The sequence below is a fragment of the Gopherus evgoodei genome, chromosome 1, assembly GCF_007399415.2.
Source record: "Gopherus evgoodei ecotype Sinaloan lineage chromosome 1, rGopEvg1_v1.p, whole genome shotgun sequence".
Taxonomy (NCBI): domain Eukaryota; kingdom Metazoa; phylum Chordata; order Testudines; family Testudinidae; genus Gopherus; species Gopherus evgoodei.
In genome coordinates this window covers 118,043,533-118,049,923 of record NC_044322.1, presented here as the reverse complement: position 1 = coordinate 118,049,923, position 6,391 = coordinate 118,043,533, and positions in this window count along the sequence as shown.

Here is a 6,391-nt window from a genome sequence, read left to right as displayed (position 1 = left end):
TTTCTGTTTTCTGGAATTTCTTTGATATTCTAAGGTTTGTTATAATTAACCAGGCTAGAGATCTCCTCAGCCAACTCTTTTAGGACTTTGGGATGCAAGTTATCAAGCCTGCTCATTTAAAAATATTTATCCCAAGTGTGACGTTCCCCTGGTGTTATCTGGACCAGTGATCGGCTAGGTCGCTCGAATCCTCGATTCTGGGAGCCAGACTTACCCTTCTCTGCTGTGAGAGCCCCCACTCCTGGGCTGTTCACGTCAGCCTCTGGCATGTAAGCTGCTTGGATAGTGCAACTGAATGAAACTAGCTAATATCTCCAGTCCAAGACACAACTCTAGGAATCTCCATCTTGCAGTGTCCAGTTATGTCCGCTGGGTGCTGCAAGCTTATATGAGTTTGTCAATTTAACAACTGATATGCACCAGGCTTGTTATCCCAAGGCGAGTCTCTGACATGCTTCAAAACAAATGCACTGCTTCAAGTAGAATAAACAAACACACTTATCAACTACAAAAGGTAGATTTTAAGTGATTATAAGACAAAGCACAATAAGTCGGATTTGGTCAAATGAAATAAAAGCAAAACACATTCTAAGCTGAACTTAACACTTTCAGTGCCATCACAAACTTAGATGCTTTTCACCACAGGCTGGCTGGTTGCCCTTCAGCCAGGCTCTCCCCTTTGATCAGCGCTTCAGTTGCTTGGTGGTGGTGTCTGTAGATGGAGGTGGAAGAGAGAGGAAGAGCATGGCAAACATCTTTCCCTTTTATCATGTTCTTTCTTCCCTCTTGGCTTTGTCCCCCCCCTTCAGGTTAGGTGAGCATTACCTCATCAGAGTCCCTGACTGACCAAGGGAATGGGGTGACTCACTCAAGAGTCCAACAGATCCTTTGTAGCTGCCTAAGCCAGTGTTCCTGTGAGGCTGGGATGGGTTTGTCCCATACCTGCCCTGATGTGGTGTGAACTGCCCCCTGTTCCTGGAGGGATTTTGCCTGGGCTTCTTTTAAGCCACGAGGACACATTTTCAGTCTCATAACTATATACATGAAATTACAACCGATAACATTACTTTAACAACAATGCTCAGTGCATCACAAGCCTTCTGAAGACACCCAACATGACAAACTTTGCATTGGATACCACACAATCATATTATAAGGATGAACATGGGGGTGCAGGGTGTTCCCCTGACATACAGGGTGTCACACCAAGTATATGTTATTCAACATCCTCCTTAGTTACTAGTAGACTGGAAAGTACTTCATCATCCTCATGTGAGACAAGTACATCATTCTGCTTCTTTCCCAATACAGAAGAATCATATCTATTGAACACTTCTGCCAAATCTGTATAATTATCAACAGTTTTATCATCTCCATCTAGTAATGGGCTTATATCATTGCTGGGATTTCTTTTGTTCTTAATATACTTTAAAATACTCCTTTTTATTGTGTGACCCCTTTGTCAGCAGAGGGTGCCATCGTAGTTCATCAGCCATGATGACTACATCAATGAAGCCAATTGACAACTCTCCAGCACCACCTACAACAAAGAACTCAAAGAATACCCCACACTACAATTCACCTATGAATTTGAGGCTATTATCAATAAGGTACGATTATGTCATAGAGGTCACGGAAGTCACAGAATCATTTTCTGCCGTGCTCCCAGCCAGCCCTGCTCTCACAGCTCCCAGCACCCAATCTGGTGGAGGGAGGACCCCGCAGCTGCCCAGCCACAGCAAGCAGCTGGCAGACCCAGCATCTGCCCAGCGGTGGCGAGCATGTGGCGGGACCCCGTGCATCTGCCCAGCCACAGCAGCCAGCTGGGGGATCCTGCACCGCTCCCCAGCTGCAGCTGCAGCCAGAGCCAGCAGCTGGAGGATCCTGCTGCTACCAGCTGCCTGGGCAAGAAGACCCCACATCAGCCCATCACCAGGGGCAGGGGGACCCTGGAGCTCCCATGCAACTCATTGATGGGGGACCCGGGAGCCCCAGCAGCAGTGGGCGCTGAACTCACGTATCTCTTTTGTCAGAGATACTTTCAGTGAAAGTCAGGGACAGGTCACAGGCTGCTGGGAATTTTCATTTATTTCCAGTGACCTGTCAATGACTTTTACTAAAAATATCCATGACAAAAACTTAGCCTTAATCATCAAATCCTTCCTCACACAACTCCAGGAGAAACTCTACAACCTCACTCCCCATGACCCCACCTCAGGGACCTTATACATGCTTCCTTTAGTGAGGCAATGACTCACCGGTGCGGGGCCTCCTGCTGGTCGTCCTGGGAATTAGCTCTTCCAGCCCAGAGCTCCCTTTGCAGACCGGTGTCTCTCCTGCTGCTGGCCCCCATGTCCCTCCTGGACCCCGGTGCCCTCCTACATCAGGGTTCTGCCCCAAGCAGTAACCCACAGTCTGGGTCTCCCCTCCCAGGGGAACCTCCAACCCCCTATCCTCACTTTGCCTCAGTGGCCACTGCCATTCATCATCTAGCCCCCTCACTGGGGCAGACTGCAGTCTGTAATGGCCACTCATCATTGGCAAGGGGTAGAACCAGCTGCCTCTGCCTATTCTCAGGCTGCCCCTCTGCAGCCCTGGTACCTTTCTGGGCCATTATTAAGGCCTGAAGCCTGGGGGTTTACCAGGCTGGAGCTCCCCAGCTCCCTTTTCCCTTCCCTAGCACTGCTCTGCTTCAGGTACCTTCTCTCAGGCAACTAGCCCTTCTGACTCCAGGGCTAGAGTGAGACTTCTCCAGCTCCTGGCCCTCAGCCCTCTTATAGGGCCAACTGTGGCCTGATTGGGGTGTGGCCCCAGCTGTGGTTGCTTCTCCAACCAGCTTTTCCCAGCCACAACCCTCTCCAGGGCTGCTTTAACCCCTTCAAGGCCAGAGCAGGGTGACCACCCCACTACACTTCCCAAGATAAACAAACAAGGGAACCCTGGTAGACTCCATCATATCTGTCCATGGCATTCTTACTGGAGAAATTTCAGGACTCATAGAAACCATCCTCAAACCACTCATCACACAAATGGCCAGCTTCCTCCAGGACACAACCAACTTCCTCCAGAAACTCTGCAACATTAACAATCTCCCTCAGAACACCATCCTTGCCACCATGGATGTCATCTCTCTATACACCAACATCCCTCACAATGACAGCATTGCTGCCTGCCTCACCTATCTACAAGACAATGTACAACTCTCAGATATCCACTCCAAGCACTTCGCCAAACTCATCCATTTTATCCTCATGCATAACAATTTTACATTCAACAACCATCATGGGATTGTCCAAATCATGGGAACTGCCATGAGTAATAGGATGGCTCTCCTTTGCATGGGCCACCTTGAAGAAGAATTTCAGGACAGATGCCTGAGATATGTGAGATACATCTATGATATTTTCATCCTCTGGACAGATGACCTAATCTTCCTCAAAGATTTCCACCGTAACTTTAACTGCTACCTATCCATCAAACTCTCTCTAGAACATTCCTGTACCAGCATCAATTTCCTGGACACCATAATCAACTTCAGCATGGATCCCTACAGACAACTGTATACAAGAAACCCACCCATCACCACACTTACCTTTGCAGATTCAGTAATGATCCCAAATACATCAAGAAATCTACAGCCAGACATTCAGATTCCACAGAATATGCTTTAAGGAGACAGTCTAGAATACACATTTTAACACACTTAAAACCACCTTCACTAAACAAGGTCACTCCACCAGAGAAGCAGATCGTATCAGGGAATGGGCAACCCAAATACCCCAAGAGAACTTGCTTCAATACAAAAAAACCCCAAACCCTCCAGCTGCATACCCCTACTTGTAACCTGCCAACCCACACTGAAATCCATATGGGGTATCATTAAACAATTACAACTCTTACTTGATGGGGATAACATCCTGAAAGAAATCTTTTGCAAACCCTCTCTTCTGGCCTTCAAACAATCCCTCCAACCTCTCCAAGCTCATCAGAAGCAAGCTTCCCACAGACCAGAACACACCAACTCAAAGCAGCACTGGACCCTGTCATAACAAGATGCAAAACCTGTAGACATATCCCCACTGCTACAATGATCAATACCCACTCCCCAATATACCTTACAAGATCCATGGGTCCAACATATGCCTATCAAAACATGTGGTGTACCTCATCCGGCGCACTATATACCCCAGTAACACCCATGTGGGTGAACCCAGACAATCATTATGGTCTCAGATGAACCCACACACAAAAATGATAAAAGATAAAAACACCATATGACCTGTGGGTGAACATTTTTTTGCAAAGTGATCCCGCTATATATGACCTCTCAGTCCTTATCCTCAAAGGAAACTTGCACGCCATCTTCAAAAGGTGAGTTTGGGAGCTTACATTCATAACTTTGCTAAACACAAAAAATAATGGTCTTAATAAAGACCCTGGATTTATAGTTTATTACAACAACCTGGAACCCACTAACCCAATTTTTTTTGTCCTATGACAGCAGGGGTATTAATGGGCCACTTCACCTTGACTGGTCTCTTAGAATATATGTTAACTATGTATGCTAAATAATCTGTTCCATCTTGTATTTAGCTGTGATACTTTGATTATGTTTCACTGTCCTGAAAAAGCACTTTGTGTAGATCAAACCATGTCTCCTTCACCAGCAGAAGTTGATCCAATAAAAGATCTTACCTCACTCACCTTCTGTCCACCTGAAGGGTGAAATTCATGACCACCATGAACAGGGGATTGGAGGGGATAAGAGCTATCCCAGCTTACAGTGAGCAGAACAGCTGCAGGGCCCTCCAGTAGTGCTGTGCCGGCCTCAGGGCTGAAGCAGAGGCCCTTGAACTCTGAGCATTCATATGTAGAGATGTGAGGAACTGGCTCTATGCAAATACAGAGCACACCCCATCCCCATTTGATCACAAACTCCTAGCCTAGTTGGAGATGGGATATGCTATGATCAGGGGATATGGCATTCTTGGTGACTGCTCTGCAGCTACCATTCCTGCAGCCGAAGCAGAACCACAGTCCCACTGTAGTGGGAGCCTTCCACAGTCCCTGGGCAAATGTCAGATAAAATTAAGTGAAGTTGAAGCCGCAAATTGCTCCAATGTTTTTGGACAGAGTGTATCTTATGTTTGTACACTGTTTTATTTTATATGTATTACAGTAGTGCCTAGCTCCATTGTGCAAGTGTGAAACAAATAATAAATATTAATAATTGTCCTATAGAAAGCAACCCCAAACATATAGCTTTTCAGAAGGACCACTTCCTGCACTGACATTGTGACCAACTAGAGTTGGTCAAAACCAGGGAAGTATGTTCCTTGAAAAATGTTGAAAGAAACATTATGTTTGTTTCTTCAAAATGATTCATGATATTTTTCATTTTTTGATTAAAAAATTTCAAAACAAGATTTTTTGAAACTTTTTACATTTTTTTAAAATGTGTTTTGTTGGGGGAAAACCTACCCTCTTTATTTACACACACACTTTTTTCCCCAGTAGAAAAAGAGTGTATGTGTAGATAGATAGATAGATAGATAGATAGATAGATAGATAGATAGATAGATAGATAGATAGATGAATTTTCCCTCCTCCCAATAATTTTTGTTTAGGAATTTTGTCAATTTCACCAAAATTCAAGTTTTCCTGCAACATTTTGTTTTAGTCAAAATGCCATTTTTAATCTAAAAAACTTTAGCATATTTTGACTGATTCTACTTCCAAGCCTTTAAAAAAAGCTATAAGTTAGAATAGGAAAGACTGAAACAAATAGGAAAGTGACTATTCAGTCTCTCCATAAATAAGTCTGTACTCCGGTGCATATATGAAAAACTGTAGTTTTAATTTAACCAAGGGAAGTGGTGACCAATCAGGATCATGCCTTTAGAAGGAGCTCCCCATATATCCTTCCTAACAGCATCCTAGGTCCTTTCCCTACAAGAGGGATTTAAGTCCATGCCTAACTCGTGACCTACATTAGAAAATTTTACCACCATAGTTATGTTGGTTAGTGCTGTGGGGGGAAAAATCACCTCCCTAAATTGATATAGTTATGTCAGCAAAAGCTTTGGTGTAAATGCAGTTATACTAGCATAAAAGTGATTTGTGATATAACTTATTCTGTCTGGTGAACTGGTGGCAGACATGATGGTAAAACTCGCTCTTTCGGTCCTCTCATTTGTCAGCTGGCAGTTGCTGTCATCAGACAGCTTGGTGCCATTCTCCCTCCCACCCCCAAAGTCTTTTCTTTTAAGGTGCTGCAAAAGGAATGTTCGGTTTAATAGCATATCCTCTTGTTATTTAGTCCCCCAGTTTCTGACACGCCAATTTTGGTACGTTGATTTCTCATCCCACATTTTTCTTGTTCACTTATAAA